A 25,606-nucleotide genomic window follows, 5' to 3' on the forward strand; every position below is an offset into this window, starting at 1 on the left:
AAATTGTGTTTTTCTGTGTTGTCGTGTGAAATACTGTGACAATAATGGCGTGTGAAAAACGTAATACTAGGCTCCAAAGTAAACTGAGAAATGACAGTGAAAATGAAAGCAGTGTGTTAGCGCCACCGAGTAATGAATTAACTGATGTTCAAAGTAGTAATTTGGTAATTGTGCATAGGGAAATGGAGCGGGCGGCAAACAATGGCGTGGACAGTGAAACAATTAGTGAAGAGGGAAGCATTATCGATCGATCGGTCGGCAACAGCTCGCCTCAGGAATCCGAAATGACAGGACACAATTTTGCAAATACTGTAGATTCAGGTTTTGCGTCCTCACCGTTTTCCCAAATGAGTCAAGACACGTTTTCCGCTTGTCAAAATGTGAATGTTGCCGGTGCAAATTCACTGCCGAAAAGCACTGAGGAACATGTTTCAGACACCAGTGCATTGTTATTACAGTTAATGCAACAAATGGGACAAAAGCTACAAAAGTTAGACACAACACTTGAACCAAATCAGAAACAAATGGGACAAAATCTTCAAAAGTTAGACACAATGGAACAAAATCAGAGACAAACACAGCAAAAGCTTCAAAAGTTAGACACCACACTTGAAAAAACACGTGAAGATTTAACTACTGAGTTTCATAACATTGAATCGAAATGTCAAAAAGTCTGTAATGACGTAAAAACACAAATTTGTGAGCATTTTCAACCTATTTTTTCGCGGCATGAAAATGTATTACAGAATCACGAAGCAGCCATAAAAGAACTGCAAACCATTGTTCATGAAAATCACGACACCTTGCAAGCTAAAATTGACTCAGTTGCATCTACCGATTCGGTTATGCAACTTGCAAAAACTCAGGAAAACTTAAAGGACACAGTAGATACTCTGAAACTTGGTTCAGAAAAACATACAGAGGAAATAATTTCACTATCGGATAAAGTAGCCGAACTTTCAGATCAGTTCACTAACTTATCTACAAAGGTAGATGATGATCTGAATAACACAACACCTGTAGCCTTCACTGACACTGAAGAGTATGTAGAAATTAGAAAATTCAAACAAAATCAAAATCAAATCAATACACAGTACAAAAGAGAAATCCGGGAAGTGCAAGATCAGTTGGCACAAGTAGTACAAGAATTACGTATTTCAGAGGACACTCGCGCCCGAATACGGGAAGAGGGACATAGAAATACGGAACAGCCACAAAATAATAACACAGCGCATTTCGGATATTATGAAAGAAATTGGCAATGTGCACCGAATTTTGAGATTGAACAGCCGACACGACATAACAATGACCGATATGCGACTCGCCGACATGATGATTTTGACAATAAGCTGTTCATTACTACACGTAAATTCAAAAAATTTAAGAATTCCGGCAACGACATTCATCCACAAGCGTGGCTCCATCAATTCTCTCATTGTTTTCCTCCCAACTGGTCATTGGAGCACAGGTTAGAATTTATGTGTGGCTATTTAGAGAATGAACCAGCTGTAAGAATGCAATCGGTCATTCACGATTGTCACAGTGAAGGAGAATTTTACCATGCCTTCCTCTCAGCATATTGGTCTCAAGCTACACAAGACAGAGTAAAACATGGCATCATAATGATGAAACATTTCGAACAATCTGAATTCTCCAGTCTTGTGAAATATTTTGAAGACATGTTGCATAAGAATCAGTACCTGTCAAACCCATACAGCCCCTCAGAACTCATCCGCATTTGCTTAATCAAATTACCTGAACATTTACGACATATTATTTTGGCAGGACGTTGCAAAGACGACATTGAAGCTTTTCAGGGACTGTTACAAGAACTGGAAAGTGACACTGACAATCGCGGAACGCAGGAGTACAACAATTACAGATCACATCAGTCGCAATTCCGCGATGAAAGAAATAATAACTGGACGCGACAAGGCTATTCTCACAACACAAATCGTGACCGAAACAGACACCACCCGTATTACAACCGTTGGCAGAGTAGTAATAATTACAGGGAAAGATCACCTCTCCGTGGTAGTGACTATCACAGAGACAATCAGAGAAACAGACAATTTGGGAACCTAAATAATTATTATCAAGGGAGACAGAATAACTTTAGACGCAACGGTCCAGCGCGCAGTTACGATTCAGGGAGAAATTCTCCACCACTTAACCGACAAGAAAGAAATTACAGGAACTACCGACATGACGACAGACGATGTGATCGTAACGACAGACCTGAATTGCATCAGAACTGGCGGGATTTAAACAGGGCAGGGCCCTCTCGTCACGGTGAATTTGTAAAGTTAGGTGTCCAAATCCCAATAACGACGCGCGCCAACAAAGAGACAATAGGCAATGACTCACACCGCTGGCAGCCACAAAACGTTCTTATGACACTAACGACGCAGCTGCCGTAGCTAGTAATTACGTAAAAATGGAAGATATTAGGGACATCTTACTCCAAGAACACGACGTAAAACATAACAACATTGCATATCCTGTGATTCACATTACAGTAAATGACGTAAAATTTACGGCAGTACTTGACTCTGGCAGTCCCATTTCAGGAATCAGTGAAACAGCCTTTAGCAAATGCAACAAATCGAACGATTGCCCCACACTTCCGCTACGTAAGATTAAATTACAAGGTGCAATCTTTGGAAAAAGTGTAGATGTACGCCAACAAACCAATTTAGAATTCTTTTGTCAAAGCCACAGCTTCTCTATGAACTTTCTCATTGTTCCATTATTGTCGACGGAAATTATATTGGGAGTAGACTTTTTGAATGAATACAAAGCAATCTTAAACTTTCACGATGCTGAAATAAGTTTAGAGAAAGAAGGTAAGTCAATAGCTTTGAAATTTGAAGATTGGCTCTCAAACCATTACGAGGAAATTAATCGGCTTTACCTTCTGTTAGACAACAGTTCGGAATTTTCTATGGAACTAGACACTAACAATCACTCTGCAAGTACTGACAGGGATGATATCGACGGCGCATTTGACACTAATAAGTTAATTCAGAATAAATTTCAAACAATTGAGAATTGTAATGACACTGATAGGCAGGACCTTTTTGAGATTTTACAAGCACATTCCACAGTTTTTACTCATAAAACAGGAACAATCAAGGGATTTCAATACCAATTTCGTGTTCGTGAGCATACTAAATTTTGTGTTAGACCATATGTAATTCCAGCACATTATAGGGACCGTGTTAGAACAGAAATACAATCTATGCTCGACGAGGGCATTATAGAGCCTGCAGTAAGCTCATACAACAATCCATTACATGTTGTTGAGAAGAACAATGGATCGATCAGGCTTGTCTTAGATTCGAGACAAATCAATACGATCATTATTCCTGAAACAGACAGGCGGCAAACGTTGGAAGAACTTCTTCAAAATTTTAATGGTGTAAAAGTGTTGTCTTCCATTGATCTCAGATCCAGCTTTTATCAGATCGAACTTCATCCAGAATGTAGAAAATACACAGCTTTCCTTTGTTTCGGCGTTTGTTATCAGTTTCGGAAACTTCCCTTTGGTTTGAACATTTCTTCAGCAGCATTCATTCGCGGGCTCAATTCCATATTACCTGAGTTCTTAAAACGTCACATCACCTTATATGTGGACGATATTCTAATAGCAGAAGCTTCATGGGAACTACATAATCGCATCCTCAACAGTTTGTTACGTATTTTTGCAGAATCTGGAATTACAGTTAACTTGGAAAAGTCTGAATTCGGTAGGACAAAAGTGAAGATTTTGGGACATATTATTTCTTCTGAAGGCATTCAGCCGGATCCTGAAAAGTTAGAAGCAATCAGAGCCATTCCAGTTCCATCCACAAAAAGACAAGTCCGCAGTTTTCTAGGTCTCGTAAATTTTTACCGTCGTTTTCTGAACATGCAAATTCTTGTTACACCAAAACTTTGTTCTCTCACTGGAAAAAATACTATTTGGAACTGGGACGAACAAGCACAGTTGGAATTCAATTCTTTCAAAGAATCGCTACTTAACGCGCCAATACTAGCTCATCCAGATCTGTCACAAGATTTCTGCCTTAGCACGGATTCTTCTAAAGTCGGTCTTGGTGCCCATTTATTTCAAGAAGCCACAGAAAATGACACTACTGTTCAGAAGACCATTGCTTTTGCTAGCAGAGTGCTAACCAAATCTGAAAAAAATTATTCCGTTACTGAATTAGAAGCTTTAGCTATCGTTTGGGCATTTAACAAATTCCGTTTCTTTCTTTCTGGTAAGCACGTAAAAGTATACAGTGATCATCGTGCATTACAATTTCTTATGTCTTCAAAATTAAATCATGACAGGTTAAAACGTTGGGCATTGTTTCTGCAAGAATTCCGCTTCACGATAGTCTACATACCCGGTAAGGAGAACATTGTTGCGGACGCACTATCACGCGCACCGGCTGGGCTTGAGAAAAGTACCACAGAAGGCAACCTCGAGAAAAATTTTAGTATTCTTTACATTCAGAAAGTCACCTTTGAAAACTTCATCACCACATCTTTAAAGGACATTGCTCATGAACAAGATAAAGATCCGATTTGGAAAGACATCAAGAGCAAATGGCATGAAAAGACACACACTCAGATTCGGCATTATTATCTGGTTAGAAACAACATACTGTTCAAACGCTGCACTGTTGATGACAAGCTAAGGGTACTTTGCATTCCTGACGATTTTGTTAATAAGCTCATTTGGTACATTCATTTCAGCTACGCACATTTTGGCCCACGAAAATGTTATCATATTCTTCGAACGACTTGTTATTTTAACAATATGCAAAAGCGAATTCGAAGAGTCTTGTCTATTTGTAAACTTTGTCAAAAGGCGAAACCATCTACTATCTCACATCGTGCTCCGCTGTTTCCTATCATTCCTTCTAAATTAAAAGAATTTGCTTCTGTTGATCTCTTGGGACCGCTTGTCAGAACATCTAATGGATTTTCGTACGTTCTAGTCGCTGTTGAACTTACTTCAAAATTTGTTTCTTTCACACCGTTACGTAAAGCCACTGGACGGTCTGTATCCAACGCCTTTGTTAAAAATTTCTTACGTGAAGTTGGACACGTTAGTAAAGTCATTTCAGATAACGGACCGCAATTCAGATCTGCTGTTTGGTCACGCATGCTTCGCAACCATAAAATCAAACCTGTTTTTATTTCATTGTACTCACCACATTGTAACCCGTCTGAACGGATTATGAAAGAAATCAATAAGCTTTGCAGACTTTATTGTCACAGAAAGCATCAGCATTGGGACAGATATTTACACTTATTTCAAAATGTGTTGAATGAAATGCCTCATGATTCCACTGCTTTACCACCCACTCTTGTACTAAAGAATGAAGAACCACCGAACAGAATCAGAGAGCTTGTACCTTTCCCGAATACACATAAACTTCGACACAAAGACATAATTGATTTGGCTCTTAAAAAGATAAAATCTGCAGCAGACAAAAGAAGAAAACTACACAGTAAAGCAAATGCAAAGAAATTGTATATTGGTCAGAAAGTTCTCATTAAGGCTCATTCATTGTCACATAAGAAGAAACACTTGAGTCACAAATTCTTTCTAGTTTACAATGGACCTTATAGAATCCGACGTATACCACATGATAATTGCGTTGAAGTTGAAACTCTGCGTACTAGGAAGAGTAAAGGTTTACACCACATTTCACATGTAAAACCGTTTATTGAAAGATAATCTCCTTTTTAACTTTGTCTTTGCCATAAAACTTTTCACTTCACATTTCTAGTATGCCTTGTCAGACTTAGAATCTGTTAACATACAACAATGTTTGAAGTTAAATATCTAATCAAGAACCAAGAGAACTTATTTAAACAGAAATGACGAATATGACGAATGCATTGTTATAGTGAACAGACGTCACAGCGTTATTGTGTGTGTACGTTCTTGCTTGTTAGTTGCACGATTATGGAACGACTATAAGGCTTACATACTTAGAACATTTACCAGTACTGCTAATGAGATTTTAATGCAACATTTTGATTTACTTGAAAATACATTCTGGATTTAAAGTACTTTCTGTGAGATACCAGACGACACAGTGGTTAGTTTATGTGACAACTACACGATTTTATCACGACGCTACTAATGAGTGACAATTTACAATGTTGCTTTTGCGGTGTATCTGTTTTATATCTGCACAGCTTTTCTGAATTCTTCTGGAAAGTAAAACAGGTTTTAGTAGTAACTTTTGTAGTATAGCTACAATGAGACAGGGTATTCCGTAGCACAACAATACGTTACAGTACAGTACTTTCTTCATCACAACAATAAGCGTAATAACTACGATATCTATACACAAAGCATTTCACTTTTGTTTATCATGAGGTAAGTACATTGACTTCTGCAGAACTTAGCTTTCGGAGGACGATAACTACGACACTTCCACAGAGATTATGTTGCAACAAGACGCATATTTAGCGCTACAGGACACGTATTTGAGTGATTGATTTTGTACTTAAGATATTTATTTTTAAAGATATTTGGAGTACAATGATACAAAGGTTTTCCGTGATACATTTCATTCCATTGCTGTAATCTGTAACACCTGAGGGTATAATTACATTAATCCTCAGGGGGGTACACGCTTACTTTGTGTACCATGTGTGTGGCAACCACAAGGAACCCTAGCTAATATGGTATTTGCTTATACAACTTTACACTTCAGTACCATATTTCTCTAACACACAAATTACACAGCTATCTGATCATGTAACTGAGAGAGACAAACATTTATTTTACTATATCAGTTACAGATGTTTACGTAATTACACAGTTGGATAACTTCACACTTATGAAACTGTATTTTGTCTGTACTTTGTAAACTGTTCATATTTTTTCGGAACCATTGTGATACTATGAGAGCTTTGAATGATATATTTGGTAAGGGAGCATGATTTTAAAGAACGTTTGAGGTAGATGACACTATTGAAATGAGCAGAGAATTTTTTTTAGGTTTTGAAATTATTGGAGGAAGCTACGACAATTTTGAGAATTGACTGAGATGTTATGATATTATTACGACGATGATGTGTATTATGCTGTTGAGGTATGTTTATGTCAATAAGATGATGCTACCATATATGAGGAATGTGATTACGTGTTTATATGTATATGAATAATGAATAGAAGTTAGCGACTCTTGACTTGTGAAACAGGATGTTGGAAACCAAGAAGCGTACTTTAAGAGTTATGAAATGTGCGTAAATGCGTGACTGTATCACAATGCTGAAGAATATTTTATTTGGACACTTACATATATAGGATTTTCTTTCTACAGATTTGCAACGCTAATTCTTGACCTGTGAAATATTTTATATCAGACTGTCACTGTAGCGGAAACTGCTGTCGTAAATATTTCCGTAAGAAAGTTAAGTGACCACCTGCACGTGCGTCGTCGGCACACCAATGTGTCAGACACCTGGAGAACAAGCCATTAGGGTGTGCCTTTCCGGAAGCACAGGTAGAAAAAAAAGAAAGGGGAGGCCATTGTCCTCGCTATTGACATTTCCTTGTTGAAAGCATACTGTGCAGCTCGTAATTTATGATATTTACTAAAATGCCTAATGAAATGATTACAAACATTTTACATCTATTGTCTTTGTAGTTAAGAGATTACTCATTTTGTTTAATATCTGGTTTCCAGCTGTGTTGCAGCACTGGTTTTATAAAATAAACTTAAATGCATCTGCTAATGTGAACACTTTCTGTCAACAGATTTATTAAATAATTATTTTCTGATCCACATTCTTCGAAAAAGGAGCTCTTGGAATGGAGAGAACAATAAGAAGGGACTAATAACAGTAACTGCATCTATAATTTTCTTTTCAAGTACTTGGTAATTTCTTTTGTAGAATAATTTGTGGTGCAACACTTAATTTACTTAGACATTAAGATGTGATTATACATTTCCCTTATCTGCATTGTTATCTTTAGTGTACTATTTTTTCTGCTTGAGCTATGTCATGTTTAGGTATAAGTTACTGCTGTTTGCCAGGCATAGTGTTACTGAATTTGACTTTGTGTTACTCTGCTAAGCCAGTTTTACTACTCATTTATTTTTCTTGTTGCTGCACATTGGCTCATATTAGTTATAATGTTGCATTGCTTGGTAATTTAGATTTACTGTAGCTTGCTTTGCAATTTTCCATTTTTTTGGTCACTGCTGTTTGTGTTACTTATTTTGTGCTGCTGCATTGCCTCGTCCCTTAGTTCAGCATCTGAGATCAGTAGATTTAAGTTAGCTTAAGAGGGGGTAGCCTGTAAGAGAATGAGTAGCGATGAATTGGAAGAAATGCATTCAGAAGTTATACGAAAAAAAGTACAGAAAACAGGTTTAGGTAGGATTTTCTTGGAAATAAATGTTGAGGTAAGAAATGTGTGAACATATCAATACAGAAAGCATGCTTAGATATAATTTTTTTGGTGGAAACAAAGGATGAAATAAGAGGAAAGATATATGAAGTTTTGGGTTGGACTGCATTACCACATGTTACACTGAAAACGAACCCTGTCCTTTCCTATTGGTGTTATCCCACTATGTGTTTGTGTACCCTTGTGTATTTGTTTTCTTCCTGTCTCTGTTTAGTTTCATAGAATTTTTTCTTCTTTTAATATTAAGCTACATTCACTATGATGAGGAATACTGTTATCCTCGAATGTAATAGGCGTTAATAATATGTTATTTACTTTGTAAAGATGTTAGACATTATTAATTCTGTTCTGTTTAATGCTCATGTGTGAAGTTGATGTTTCAAAAGTTATTGTGATCTTTTATGTATGTACTCATGTCATAATTCCACTGATGTATATGTTAGTTCGATTCTTTTGTAAAGCCTGTACTACAAATGTTATCTGTATTGTTATGTTCTTAATGATGTATTCTGTACCTTTATTATTGTATTCTCATGTTATAAAATTGTAATTGTCACCAGTTCATGATATTATTAACTCGTTAGTTACATTTCACTGCACACGTTTCTGTTGGTCATAGTATATGGACAATATGTGAGAAGTTGGGACTGTTAGTGTTTGCACGTGTGTTACTAATTCAGCAAGGGACTGGATAACAGCATTGCTGGTTCTAAGGACAATTCCAAAAACTTTGTGAGTGCACAAGTGGTGGTTTAAGGACTTGCTATATTCTCCGCAAGACTCTTCGATGGTGAATGTGCACCTGCACAATCGCAACAGATGGCTGCTGGCCATCTCTACAAGGCCTACAGTGGGTCTGCACCTCTGGTGGCCCACCAATACCACAATCTCTACCAGGACTACAGTGGGTATGCTCTGTGATGACCTACCTACCAATACTCTTCAAAATTTCGACTGACTCTGCTGTGGGTTTGCTCTGTTGTGGCCCATTACCTGTATGCATGTCAAGAGTCAGCACTGTCTTTCCGTTGGAAGGACAACACTACTTCTTCAAGACTGCATGGAAATCCACTACTTCTGTGTGCATTTTCTTTTACTGTTCAGACTTTGAAAAAAAAAAAAGAAAAACACTGTAATTTTACTGTGATGAATCAGGACTGTCTTTATAGACTGTGAGAAAATTTGAGCTTTTGACCAACATAGTATCAATAAGTGTGTGCATTTGATTTCTTTGTTATTGTAATTATGAAAAATTTTTTTCAAATCTGTATTGGCCACTGCCCAATCTAATTTGTAAAATTTTTTGTGGGGAGCATGGGGGCTATGTAAGTAGGCTGTTTATGTTTTCTTATTGGCAACGTTACGTAGCGCTCAATATGAAAATCACTGGCTCTGCTGTGTGCAGTCTGTGGCTGCTTTGCATTGTTGTAATACTCGCCATTGTAGTGTTGGGCAGCTGGCTGTGAACAGCACGTAGCGTTGCGCAGTTGGAGGTGAGCCGCCAGCAGTGGTGGATGTGGGGAGAGAGATGGCGGAGTTTTGAAATTTGTCATGAACTGCTATATTTATATATGATGATATCAAGGTAAATACATTGTTTGTTCTCTATTAATATCTTTCATTTGCTAACTATCCCCATCAGTAGTTAGTGCCTTCCATAGTTTGAATCTTTTATTTAGCTGGCAGTAGTGGTGCTTGCTGTATTGCAGTAGCTCCAGCAGCAAAGATTTATGTGAGGTAAGTGATTTGTGAAAGGTATAGTTTAATGTTAGTCAGGGCCATTCTTTTGTAGGGAATTTTGAAAGTCAGATTGCGTTGCGCTAACAAAATATTGTGTGTCAGTTTAAGGACAGTCATGTATACTTATTAAAAAGGGGAAGTTTCACCTTTGCTAGTATTTACTTTTCTTTCGCTGAAGCAGTTTGTCCACGTGTTACTGAATGTTTGTAGCCCAAGTGCTACATATGTGGAAGTACATATCATTTATGGTGCAATAAATACGAACTATGCCACGCATCAAGAAATTCAATAAAAAGAAGTTCCTTGTAATCAGATCACAAACAAAACAAGCTACACTGTTGAAAGTAACCTATGTATCAGTTCTTCAGAGGAGAAACTCCCACATGGCACACCTCCTGATGATTCAAGTTTTTGTGTTAATAATGACGCTGTTTGTAGTGCACTTGTTATTGTTGCTACTGGCATCTTATTGTTTTTTCATAAAGAAAATGGCGAAATGTGAACAATGTGATGGTGTAGGCTGTCTGAAAATAACTGAACAACAAAGTAGCAGGAAGTGATTAGCGTCAAAATTAGTTGTTATGTGTAGATCCTGCAATAAATCTACCTCGAAAATGATTTCGAACATTGTGCATAATTCATATAATGTGAATTTGAAGTTAGTGTATGCAATGCGTGCTATAGGAAATTGAAAAAAGGCTGCTAAAACGTTTTGTGGTTTGATGGACCTTCCTCCTCCTCCCAGTAGGTTCAGCAAGTACATAAAAATACTTTTAGGTGCCTTGATGCTTTTGTCTAAAGCATATATGAAATGTGCAGTAGAACAAACTGTAAATAGTAGTGGAACTAGGGACATTGCTCTTGGGCTTGCCAATGTCGAGGATATCGTTCCTTGAATGGTGTTCTAAGTGCTACTTCTCTGGAGAATGGTAAAGTTTTTGATGTTGAGTGCTTATCAAAATACTGCCTCACCTGCCTCCGTAACACTGAAGGACGTATTGAACATCAGTGTTCTAAGAATTATGATGGTTACAGTGGAAGTATGGACTGTAATGGAGCTCTAAAAATATTTCAGAGGGCAGTGCCCGTTTATAACGTTAGATATACCTAGTACCTAGGCGATGGGGACTCTAAAGTTTTCAATAAAATTAATGATTTCAGTGTTTATGGTGATACCTTGGTAACAAAACTGGAGTTTTGTGGACATGTGCAAAAGGGGATGGGTGCTAGATTGAGGAAGCTACGAACAGAAATGAAAGGAAAGTTGCTATCAGATGGAAAATCTCTGTCTGGCCAAGGCAGACTGAAATAGACCTTCTTCAGAGTTATTATGCACTGGCCATTAGACGAGCTGCACCCCTGAATGATGTTACAGTAAGGACAAAAGCTGTATGAGCCACCTACTTTCATAAGTTGTACACAAATAACCATCCTGTTCACGAACTTTGCTCTCAAGGAGCAGATTCTTTGTGTGGTTACCAGAAAGCAAAAGAAAGTGGTTAAATATGCCATCATAAGCATTCTCTTCCTGAGCCTGTTATGAATGAAATAAAACCAATATTTACAGAGCTGAGTGACCCTGTTTTTCTTAGTAAATGTCTTCTTGGGGGCACTCAGAATACAAATGAAAGTTTCAACCATCGCATATGGGAAAGATTACCCAAGAATGTTTTTGTAGGACCAAATACATTAATAATTGGTGTACTAGGTGCAGTGATATGTTTCAATGATAGAGTGATAGGACTGTTGGAAGTCCTGAGTAATTTGGGCATAAAATGTGGCTCTAATATGGAAACAAATGCTAAAAGCAATGCCTAGAGGAACCTCGAAGATGAAGAAATGCTGCAGGATGAAGACTAGACGTCAGGAATGTTCTGAGCCACAGTTTAATTGAACTTATATCTTCATTCACAATTTCCCGCAAGTTGTATTTTTCAGAACTCTGGTACAAGTATTTCCTAAAGTTTATAAAGCATTGCTCTAATTTTTTTCTGTAACTTGCAATAATCCATACTTATGTAGTAGACCTAAGCTTTATTGGAGAATCGACTAAATTATAGAAGAAGTAACATTTTTATTTAGAAAAAAATTATAAAAATAAAAATGTAAGATGTGATTTTTTTATTCTTTTAATATACGTAGTAGGTGGAATTAAATTTGTCTAGTACCTCAACCATCATGTAAAGCATATCTGGTAAAAATTTGATATCCTTCAAATGTATGACATTGGATTAAATGGTACCTTAATTTGAGAAAGCATTTTGGAAAAGAAATTACATCTGTTTCTTTGTAATTTTTTGTAATAACCCTAATCAGGTTGAAAAATATTCAACACTTATAATTTTTTAGCAAGTGTGCTGCATTACCTGATATCAACAAAAAGTCTGTAAAACATATACATTGTAAACAGTGCCAGAAAGAAGTTGGTCTTGATTTTTACATGATATTGAGCTGCAAAAGTACCCTGTATCCTTAAAGAACCGGCGGGGTGAATGGATTCATGTTTGTGCACCCAGTACCACAACTGGAAACAATAAACTGATCAGACAGAAATTTGATAGCTTGATTGGAAGCGACACTATAAAAATAACGGTTGCAATTTCAAATTTTGACGTGAATTTATACCGTCACGACTGTGGAACTCCCGACCACTACAGGTCTGCTAAGTATTTTTTGTAAAGCGTTATGGAATTCCTAAGTTTGTTCTCTGAGCTACGCCAGGATGAAGAGTGAAGAAGAAAGTATTTATCACGTCATAGTATAGCAACAACAACAACTACCACTATGGTACAGAGTGCACTGCAATGTACTGAGATGCGCTAAACCACGATCTTGGTAGTTGTTCTGGCTACATGCCTGAGATCCTGAAAACACTCATACATAGAGCCCACTCAGATCCCATATGTGTACACGCAGCATGCCTGTCCCCTCGTAAACCTCCAGTACCAATGCTCAGAGGTCGGAGAAAACCGTCATCAGCGGCGCGGGATTGGCCGAGCGGTCTGAGGCGCTGCAGTCATGGACTGTGCGGCTGGTCCCGGCGGAGGTTCGAGTCCTCCCTCGGGCGTGGGTGTGTGTGTTTGTCCTTAGTATAATTTAGGTTAAGTAGTGTGTAAGCTTAGGGATTGATGACCTTAGCAGTTAAGTCCCATAAGATTTCACACACATTTGAACACATTTTGAAAAGTGCCATCATGTCCACAGCCATAATTGTGGACGCACGTGCCTGACAGAGCGCACTATCCAGGCCATGGAGGACATCTGGAGTTAACTGGAGTGGTAAATTTCGGATGTTTCACTGGCTACATGGTTACAAATATTGTTTGTTAGCGTGGGAAATACCTAGCAGTGGTATGCGGGAGTTGCAAATATCGGCATAATACGTCCTTTAGCCGAATAACTTTCTAAAGTCGGTGAGAATGGTGATTTTATTACGAGCTTTCACTCTGCAGGCAACGTGCACCAGTACGTTTATTCTGTTAATACACACCCGCACGATCATCGCCTACATTAAATGTCACAGTGTTTGTGAGGAAGACCACTTCTTTAGGAAGCAATACCATGCCTCGATTTATAAAGTACGTATAGTTTTTATCATGAGTATCATTAGCGTTACTTGTGTGCGCCTGTAGAAGCAAGACTGCTTTTTATGCAGGGTGATAGTAACATACTAATAGCGATTGTGTTTTTAATAGCTGATCGCTTAGAAGACGATTATGTTTCCCTTCTTAACACACAGTGGTAACATTTGCAAGAAAAACAAATGGAGCATGTCCATCCACCGCAAATTTCCGGTCAATATTGCTTGGTGCCATCAGCATTCAGTTATTGGCGAAGTATTATACTTAGTAGGGGATGTGTGATAGATTCTCTGTGATCAGCAGGCTTATAAAGTATGTATTGCGGTGTAAAGTTAATGTGGTCAGTGCTCCAACAGGTGTAAAGAAAATGACTCTGTCTAATCATTATGGAGGTATGGATTTGACATGGAAAATCGCCAATTCATTACATAGATAGCTCTAAGGGGGATGAAAGGTTTTACGTGGACAATTATATATAGCCACCAGGAGGATACAGATATTAATACTTCAACGTGAGATTCCTCCAGAGCCACAGCCGTCATGAGAAGGAATTTCTAATACTTCACTCATTGTCAGATGTCAACAATCGTAATATTTAATTGTAATTACAGTGATAAGTATGTGGCTGGTTTCCTGGGACGATTCTGCGGGCCATTAAGGTGCGTGGCAGAGGTAGCTGGTTATCTGAACGAATTGACGTTTGTGGTGTAAGACTGTCGAGAGTAGTGGGTGCAAAGAAAAGTTCCAGCCAGCTGGCTAGTTGGTTCTTGCCTGCAGCCACGTGAACATGTCTCAGCGGCGACCCTCCTGGCGCCTTCTGGATAGTTAAATTGTGAACTAATAATCAGTATGCATTGGGTTGTCTCCGTGATCGCCTATGTTGAATGTTTTCTCCTTGTAAAATTGAGGGATTGAATATCGATCACTGCCAAGTGTTGGCGTTGGACGTGTTAATAACATCCGAATTCCTACGAGTACCTCCCAAATCATCCCTGATTGCCCTCCATGGCTGGGGTGGCGCACTCTAGCAGACTTTGCATGTCCGAGACTGTGGCTGCGGTCATACCAGCAGTGGTCAGGAATTCCACAACCATGATGGTATAAATTCACGCCGAAATTTGAAATTCCAAGTATTATTTTATACAGTATCGCTTCCAATAAGATGTCAAATTACTGACTGGCCAATTTATTGTATCCAGTAGTGGCACTGTGAGTGTACACATCAATCCACCGCGTTCACAGATTGTTTAATGACATAGCATCGAAATGAGCTGAAATTTGAAATCCTCAGCTACCTCCAACGTAATGGACTTCCTGAGAAACTATGTATCTGTGCCAGTATCCACCAATAGGATGCACAGGAAAAAAATCCAGAAGGGTTTGGAAACTGGTCAGTTGCAGGATCGAATCACCCCACATATTCCAGTCCCAGTATCCATCAATTGGATGCAAGGAAAAACTGTCCCACACAGAGAATATCGATTTAATTGATTAGTCAATCAATCTTACAGAGTCAGAGAATATTTTCAACACGTGTATAGCTGGTGATTTACTGGGTATCATTTACTTTGCTCAGGACAAAATAGGGGTAAGTGTGGCACATGATAGACACTCGCTCTAACCATTTGACACAGAGAGAGACAGAGAGAAAGAGAGAGGGAGAGAGGCAGGAAGTGAGTCTAGTATCAAATTTCAAAGGAATGCTGCTACCTGGAGCTTTGTCTCCACAAGATTAGTGCAGTCCAGCAGCTGCAGCGGTACATGACCTGTGGTGTGCACTGTACAGTGCAATTGACCTGGCAGTCAGTGATGTGATCATGAGTTTCTTTAGCCATATATTTTAGTGTGATCTGTAGTAGTGTAATTACGTGTGTTGGGTATTTCTTGATGGTATTCCTTGAGCAATCAGAGAAAAATCTCTGTATTTAATTTCTTCTTTTTGATGTATTTCACAAGACCTGAATCCTCCAAAACAGCAGAGAATGATGAATGTTTCCTGGAAAATAAACAAGCGACTCACCTCCTGCTATTTGAATTTTATAAATAAACATTACATCATTTGCTTTGTAACTGAATTTTCTGTGATGAGATCCAGTCCAGCAGCTCAGTGATTTTTCCTGCCAAACTTTTCTGTCAGGTGTGGGAGGAAGTGAGCGATAGGTGGGGTGTCCTCTGGTGGTGGCATGGTGCTCTAGCTCAGTTGATATCTGCATGTCAAGGTGAGCACACACAATTTTCCAACGAGACAACACCTTTAACATGTATCAGTGCAGTTACATAGTTAGGACATGTAGCTGCTGGACAGGGCAATAGTTGCACCTCTGAAACTAACAGCTCTGTACACTGATCGATTTTCCCACGAATGTTTTCTCTAGGTGGGGACATAGAGGGAAGGGGGTAATTAAGAGATAAATGTAATTAATTATTGACTTAAGTTGATATCAAAAGTGTGCTTGTATCGAAAAGGAGGAGGGGGAGGGTTGTGGATTTCCCAGAGAGGTTTGGAAAGAAGAGGGGGAGCATGGGGTTTCTCTGAAGCAGACCCAGAGGGTCATAAACCAATCCGCAGGGGAATCATAAATCAGTTAGCATAACAGTAGGTTATGGGAAGGTGGAGGAAGCTATAAAGCAATCACATTTGCCCCTGAATGTATGCAACCTGCATTAACAAAATTGCCCAGCACCCCTGACAGGCCATAACAATCAGCCCTTTGTCGAAGTCATATCAGTGAATTTCCCTAACTGCAGTCCATATACACTCCTGTAAATTGAAATAAGAACACCGTGAATTCATTGTCCCAGGAAGGGGAAACTTTATTGACACATTCCTGGGGTCAGATACATCACATGATCACACTGACAGAACCACAGGCACATAGACACAGGCAACAGAGCATGCACAATGTCGGCACTAGTACAGTGTATATCCACCTTTCGCAGCAATGCAGGCTGCTATTCTCCCATGGAGACGATCGTAGAGATGCTGGATGTAGTCCTGTGGAACGGCTTGCCATGCCATTTCCACCTGGCGCCTCAGTTGGACCAGCGTTCGTGCTGGACGTGCAGACCGCGTGAGACGACGCTTCATCCAGTCCCAAACATGCTCAATGGGGGACAGATCCGGAGATCTTAGTTGACTTACAACTTCTAGAGCACGTTGGGTGGCACGGGATACATGCGGACGTGCATTGTCCTGTTGGAACAGCAAGTTCCCTTGCCGGTCTAGGAATGGTAGAACGATGGGTTCGATGACGGTTTGGATGTACCGTGCACTATTCAGTGTCCCCTCGACGATCACCAGTGGTGTACAGCCAGTGTAGGAGATCGCTCCCCACACCATGATGCTGGGTGTTGGCCCTGTGTGCCTCGGTCGTATGCAGTCCTGATTGTGGCGCTCACCTGCACGGCGCCAAACACGCATACGACCATCATTGGCACCAAGGCAGAAGCGACTCTCATCGCTGAAGACGACACGTCTCCATTCGTCCCTCCATTCACGCCTGTCGCGACACCACTGGAGGCGGGCTGCACGAGGTTGGGGCGTGAGCGGAAGACGGCCTAACGGTGTGCGGGACCGTAGCCCAGCTTCATGGAGACGGTTACGAATGGTCCTCGCCGATACCCCAGGAGCAACAGTGTCCCTAATTTGCTGGGAAGTGGCGGTGCGGTCCCCTACGGCACTGCGTAGGATCCTACGGTCTTGGCGTGCATCCGTGCGTCGCTGCGGTCCGGTCCCAGGTCGACGGGCACGTGCACCTTCCGCCGACCACTGGCGACAACATCGATGTACTGTGGAGACCTCACGCCCCACGTGTTGAGCAATTCGGCGGTACGTCCACCCGGCCTCCCACATGCCCACTATACGCCCTCGCTCAAAGTCCGTCAACTGCACATACGGTTCACGTCCACGCTGTCGCGGCATGCTACCAGTGTTAAAGACTGCGATGGAGCTCCGTATGCCACGGCAAACTGGCTGACACTGACGGCGGCGGTGCACAAATGCTGCGCAGCTAGCGCCATTCGACGGCCAACACCGCGGTTCCTGGTGTGTCCGCTGTGCCGTGCGTGTGATCATTGCTTGTACAGCCCTCCCGCAGTGTCCGGAGCAAGTATGGTGGGTCTGACACACTGGTGTCAATGTGTTCTTTTTTCCATTTCCAGGAGTGTAGTCGCTGGAATAATTCCCCATTCCTGTCTGCTTCACATATACGCTTTCCTTACTGCGTCATGTGACGGCAACAGCAGCTGGCGACATTCGGTCTCGTGATAGCAGTGATCATCATGTTTTGGTTGATCGTTGTAGCTGGTCTGCCACATCCTGCAACTCGAGCAATTCTTGTAATTGTACCATGTAAATAAATACTGAGTCAAAGGCAAAGATCTGATTTAGAGATAATCAGCAAATGTCCATAGCAGTAGTACGAAAGTAGTACAAAAATTTGCGAATGAGACACAAAAACAAAAGCTGTACAGCTTTGGTGTCATATTTGTGTTTTTGTTCTATATCACTTGGTTAAGAACAAAATGGTACAATATGTGAAGAAAATGAAGCATTCCGTGTGCAACGACTTAAACATAAATAACGATACGTGTGCTATCATATCCATTTTCACTCGTTTCGTTAGGTTGTTGTAAAATATTTATTCTCGTTTTACAAATGGAATCATTTTAGCTAAATTCCTTCTCTTCCCTTCAGACAACCTAAATTCACAGTGTAGCGTTAAGCAGTTAGTCTGATCCACTGCGCTTCTCAAGTATGCGCACTGGTGAAATGCATATTATTTTCAGCTGGAGAGTTAGTCGTAAAATTCTCTTTCTTGGATAACAGTCACTGTGGACGGTGTCGTACGCGTAGGTTCCATGACGAGGCCAATTACATCTTTCTGAATTTCGCGCACCATTAGCCTCTTTCGTTTCTCAGTATGAGCAAAATCACGATCGAAAGACATAGAAAGTGTTCTTTCATCAAAAATGTGTGTTCTATTTCCGTAAAGTAACTCTTTTCTGTTAGATAGCTAAATGAATCAGTGCAAATACGAGTTAACTATGACCTCATAATCAGAACGACGATTTTTGTCGGTACGAAATTCGTTTCAATAATGAATGGAATGCATTAAAATACTTTAACATTACGTTCATTTCAAGCCTCTAGTAAATGTTAAAATGACAGTCAAGGTCTTTCTGGTGCTTGCTCGTGACCCTCTTTAGCTGGCACCACAATATTTTCTTTTCGAGTATATTCTTTTCTTAGCTGCCTAGTTACTTTATTTCACTTTGAGCGCTGCTTTCACCTCTCCTCCTCCATTTTGCTGCAGTTTTCCTTTCCATTTTGCAATATTCTGTATTATTTACACATAATAATTACTTCTGCAATGCCCTACTGACCTACGATCCACTTGTCAGAAATTCACACAAGTGCAACGCAACAAAGTTGGTGCATCTCAATAGCCGAACATCGATTTTGGTCTTAGATACGAGTGCAGTCTTTAGACAGCTGTAAAGGCTGTTTCCCGCTGTTCTGGCGTTTGTGTCAGAATGTACTCATATGTTATTGGCCTTCGCACTTAAAAAGGAATTTCACTAACAACCAAATTTTCCTGTTTTGGCGCTCGGCCCGTTATTTACTATTATGCCACAATTAACTAACGTCTACAGGGCTGTAGGAAAAGTCACACATTAAAGTGATCCACGTAGAAGTCTGGTATGTATATTCAATTACGAGCGTAGCGGCCTCTCCCGGTGTGGCCGACCGGTTATAGGCGCTTCAGTCTGGAACCGCGCGACTGCTACGGTTGCAGGTTCGAATCCTGCCTCAGGCATGGATGTGTGTGATGTCCTTAAGTTAGTTAGGTTTAAATAGTTCTAAGTTCTTGGGGACTGATAACCATAGATGTTAAGTCCCATAGTGCTCCCCGAGTCATTTGAACCATTTTTGAACGAGCGTAGAAACAACACGCCTTAAGATGGCCTGCAGTGTTTACTGTTTATCGTCATTCGTAAGCTATTCATAATTGTTGCCTGTTCTAAGAACAATTCATATCTATTGTTTATTACGTCTGATGGATGCAACTTTGAGATATATATATTTCGTCCCGATACGTACAATTGTGACATTGCAGTCACATATTGCTATGCGATGTTTATCTTTTATCCGGTCGTTTTTGATTATGTTTGAGGAAAGGTATGATGGAAAGTTTTAGTTTGCTTTGGTGGAAAACGAACAGGCTGCGCGGTCGCACAGTGGCTCCGACGTGGTCACAGGAGGTCTGTGTCAAAGGCTTTGGGTGCATGGAGGCCGAACTCAAGGGTGCTGCTTTTCGCAGAAGCGTCTGTAACAAGCCCCTGGCAGCCCAGTTCGGCTACGAATGCGGTTTTTCCATTCAAAGGAGTTGCCGGCTAGTCCCTCAGAGGAGAGCCGCCTGTGATGAATTCTCCTTCCGGTACACAGAAGAGAATCTCATTGCCTTCCCTCCAAAACCTGGTTATCCAGTCATGTGGATCTCGTCTGACACAATGCTTAGGCTCTAAGGACTCGACCAGTGAGATGACAGGAATGACTGTTGAAACCCGTTGAATAAAAAATATTTTGTGCGATTTTTTGCTTTTGAAGAGTTTTTAACAATTAAAGCAGATCGCCCTTCAATACTTTCATAATGAGAAAAAAATGGTACAAATGGCTCTGAGCACTATGGGACTTAACATCTGAGGTCATCAGTCCCCTAGTGCTTAGAACTACTGAAACCTAACTAAGCTAAGGACATCACACACATCCATGCGCGAGGCAGGATTCGAACCTGCGACCGTAGCGGTCACGCGGTTCCAGACTGAAACACCTAGAACCACACGGCCACACCGGCAGGCTCATAATGAGAAAACTTAATGAGTAGAACCTGGCTATGAGTTAATACCAACCTTCTGCATACTAAAATGCTTTCAGTGAGCCAAGAATGTGGAACGTGTACGGTGTTTGATGTGTTGGCAAATGTGCCAACACCTTGTAGATAGAGGAGGCCGAAATGCACGCTATCTAACGCAGACGGGCGTGAATTCTGGAACAGGATAAGTAGTGAATTCTAATAAGAAAAGTATGCAGCTCCTCGAATACTTAACTTTATTCCATCCTTGTGGTACCTCGCTCTTGATAATACAAGTAAGACTATCATCAGATACGGTTAATGGCGCCTTGCTAGATCATAGTCATGGACTTAGCTGAAGGCTATTCCAACTGTCTCCCGGCAAATGAGAGAAAGGTTTCGTCCGTGTAGTCGCTAGCAAAGTCGTCGTACAACTGGGGTGAGTGCTATATCTTATCTCGAGACCTGCCTTGTGGTGGCGCTCGGTCTGCGATCACACAGTGGCGACACGCGGGTCCGACATGTACTAAATGGACCGCGGCCGATTTAAGCTACCACCTAGCAAGTGTGGTGTCTGGCGGTGACACCACAGTCTTCCCTTGTCTTCTCAAAAACAGAACGTAATTCCCCCTACTCACTGTGGCAGTGCCTGGAGATCCTACCCTCCACGTCGAATTTTTCGGGAATTAGAGTGCTACGTTGAGGAGAGGATTCCATTTCAGCACTTGCCGTGTGGAAGACGTCTGGACCGCTCCTGATATCGGTGGCAGCTTGTCTCGGCCGCCATCTCAGCAGTTGCATTCAATGCTGACATGTGCGCGGGGGAGCATGTTCGCTGAGCTCTAAGTACATATGCGAATACAGAGACATGTAAACAGGCAGAATACGGCGCTGCCGTCGGCAACGCCCATGTAAGTGTTTGCGCAGTTGTTACTGCTGCTACAAGATTTAAGTGAGTTTGAACGAAGTGTTATAGTCGACGCACGAGCAATGGGGCACAGCATCTCCGAGTTACAGATGATGTGGGGATTTTCCCGTAGGACCATTTCACGAGTGTACCGTGAATATCAGGAATCCGGTAAAACATCAAATGTCCGACATCTCTGCGGCCGGAGAAAGATCCTGCAAGAACGGAACCAAATACGACCGAAAAGAATCGCTCAATGTGACAGAAGTGCAACCCTTCCGAATATCGCTGCAGATCTGAATGCTGGGCCATCAACAATAGTCAGCGTCCGAACCATTCAAAGGAACATAATCGATATGGGCTTTCGGAGCCGAAGGCCCACTCGTGTACCCTTAATAACTGCGCTACACAGAGCTTTACGCCTCGCATGGGCCCGTCAACACTGAGATTGGAATGTTGATGATGGAAACATGGTGCCTGGTCGGACGAGTCTCGTTTCAGATGAATCGAGACAATCGCATGAATCCATTGACCCTGGACGTCAGCATAGGTGTGTTCAAGCTGGTGGTGGATCCGTAACGGTGTGGGGCGTGTGCAGTTGGAATGACTGGGACTCCTGATGCGTCTAGATACGACACTGACAGGTGACACGCACGTGAGCATCCTGTCTGATCACCTGGATCCATTCACGTCCATTGTGCATATCAATGGACTTAGGCAATTTCAGCAGGACAATGCTACACCCCACGCGTATAGAATTGCTTCAGAGTGGCTCCACGAACACTCTTTCAGTTTAAACACTTCCACTGGCCACCAAACGCACTAGACATGAACATTATTGAGCATTTCTGGGATGCCTTCCAACTTGCGGTTCAGAAGAGATCTCCACGCCCCAGGACTCTTACGGATTCATGGACAGCCATACAGGATTTAATGAGTCATTTCTCTCAAGCACTACTTGGGACATTAATCGAGTTCGTGCCACGTCGTGTTGCGGCACTTCTACATGCTCGCGAGGGCCCTACACGATATTAGGCAGTTGTGCGAGTTTCTTTGGCTCTCCAGTGTAAGTTTCACATTTTACAATTAATGCTGTCTGTTATTTGTGCAGCGCATAATTTGGAGGATCTGCAGCACTACTTGGGTTATTTGATTACCTGTCTTATTTTACGAACTTTGCACACGAATACTTTGCATTTGCGAGCTGTGCGGATCACGAGAATTTGCTGCACTTCCCCAGCAGTTAGATTTCATTTACATTCCAATGTGTTCTAGGGGAAGATAGAGCGCAGTTTGCCGTTAATGTTCAGGGGAATGATCTTCACACATAATAATTGCTTAGTAGTAATTTTCTTTGCTTCATTTACAGCTTTGAGCACAGTAAGCCGATATTGTTAAGTACAATCTTGGTTTGCAATCTCTAAACCCGATTGTCCAACAAAGATCCTAACCAGGCGATGGTGCACAGTTGTTGGAGAGTTTGATTAATTTGTTTAAATTAATTTATAATGAGCAATGCAATTTCTATGCTTGGGTCGTAATAGTGATAGCTAGGCAGTATGCTCAGCTATCGAGCCCTAACGCGATTTCGATACATCTCTTTGGGACACTAACAGTTTAATATTTCATTTCACAATGGACAATAATTGTACTCTGTTTCCGTACTGGAGAGCTCCTGGGCGCGGCTGAACGTACGATACGGCAGTGCCCGTGTCGTTCCGATTTTCGATGCAATCTCCCTTCGGACATGCTTGGGCTGGCCCTGAATCGTGCTCGGATAGCCGAATGGTAAGACAACCGCTTGCGATAAGCGGGAAATCGGGGTTCGAGTCTCCTTCCAGCACAAATTTTCACCGTGGTCATTCTAGTATGCAGACGTTGGTTCTTCATATTCTCAACTGCGAATACATTCATATACGGATGATATTAGTCTCCACGACACAAGAACGAATTGAAAATTCAGTGATTTAAGAAATGCTATCATTTAGCGCACCCCTTCTTTCACAATCATATTTGGCATCAAAGTATCAAGTCCTCACATGCTCACATCTCCCCGGACATCCCCCCCTCCTCTCCCCCCCCCCCCCCCTCGCATAGGTGATGGTTTCTCTCTGCACCGGCATCTGATATTCAGTAACACATTTACAGCTATTCATCCACATTTTCATGGCGGAGCACATATATCTCGGTATACTGTCCTTCAGTTTGAGTGCGGCGGTTGGGAAATAACTGTACTGCTTATGAAGCACAAGCCAGAAACACATCCTCTTTTTTAACTACAACGACCGCGCTTTCAGAGGGAGCGTGGCATCGATATGTTCAGTAGTTAGCACTATGACTCTACGCTTACGGTATCAACATTAAACGAAGAATGGTCACAGCTGTTATCGACAGTGGGGCTAATCTGAGTGTTATTTGTGCTTATGTACTTCTTGATACAGGAGAAAAAGGTGTCTGACCTCATGAGTAGGTGTAGTGCAGTCAATCGGAGGAACACATGGCAAAGGCAAATAAATTGCAAGCCCGTAAGGAGTTAGAATTGAATGGCAAAATAATGGAGCATATTTTTGGTAGTTGGAGATTTGTTGCTCTACTTCATTTTGGAAATTTAATTTTTACAGAAGAAGGACGCACAGTTCGACTTCTCGAGCGTCAGTAAAAGATTTAAGTTGAGGGAGAAGTACGTGAGACAAATTTAGCAAGATCCGTAACAGCCCACGGAACGTTCTGTGATGAGATTAAATTACATATAGTATGTACCCAGTATAGCTCACAGCAGAAGGCCACACTGATTTAGGTTTCAGTGGTTTCCCTAAATCGCTTGAGGCAAATGCCAGGATGGTTCTCAATACAAGGGTGGACCTGCCCCTCCCGTTCTTGCTAAACTAGACATGTCAATATTTAAATGTATGTACATACAGAGTGTCACAAAATGGTATGGCCAAATGTCCGGCATTATTCCTCATGCGTAGAGGAAGAAAATATATGTTGTGGGTATGGGTCCGGAAAGGCTTTGTTACTATGTTTGAGGTCAGTTTCTACAACTCTTCAACACATTAATCATGAGAACTACACAAGAAAAGAACGTATCAGCACAGTATGAAACGTTTTCCTAATGAAATATAAAAAATGTCCTCCATTAGCAAGGTGCAAGCATGAACCTGCCATCCCATTGAATATCTGATGCGATGATGTACCAATGGAGGACTGTATATTGTCTCACAGTCTTTGAGTCTTTCACAATACGGCACGAAGACTCAGTGCGTCTTTCAAATGGCTGGGCGAAAGAATTGGCCAAAGAATTGTTCCACCTCCATCTATCCATGTGTCACGGAATCTGTTATTGGGCAGTCTATGAACGTTAACACAGAAATGAGGAAGAGCCCCATCGTGCATGAATTACATGTTTTGACACACGCACGTATGCACACGTTCTAGAACAGGTAGAGTATTCTCTAAGAAGGTTAGGTTCTCCGTTGAGCCTGGTGGAAGAATATGAAGCTCTTACAAAAAGTCACCAACAATGATGGCCCAAATGTTAACAGAAAATCTTTGTTGATGACGTGACTGCAGAATTTCAGGAGGGTTCTCAAAAGCCTGTAGTAAGGAATACGAATGGACTCAAAATTGAACCTCGTAGGAGACCTTTCGTGATTCTTTTGTTGCCACTAAAATTTATTTTCCTTCATATATTGATGTAATTATTGGGCACAGATTTTTGCATTTTGTTTGTTAAGTATAATTCAGACCGGTTGTGTCTCCTGTGGTCAATGTGGCTATGAAGTGAAACTGAGCCCTAACAGGAGTATAAAGAACTTCCAGGCCCATGATCAAATAACACATTTTATTCCTCTGTATGTAAGGAATCTTTCCTGACAGTTTGGTTATAACTTTTTGTTACGCACTGTACATGGATTACGTTATTTTTGTTGTTCTTGAGATATGATACTACGGAGTGAACAACATTCATGTAAAAGTGATTCATGGATGAATAAAACAACTAATACCAAAACTACTACTTCTCCAAGGCAGAACAGGCTAAATGTAAAGTAATAGATGAGACAGAAAGCAAAGTAAATGAATCAGTATTATT

Source organism: Schistocerca serialis, chromosome 9, assembly GCF_023864345.2.
Source record: "Schistocerca serialis cubense isolate TAMUIC-IGC-003099 chromosome 9, iqSchSeri2.2, whole genome shotgun sequence".
Lineage (NCBI taxonomy): Eukaryota > Metazoa > Arthropoda > Insecta > Orthoptera > Acrididae > Schistocerca > Schistocerca serialis.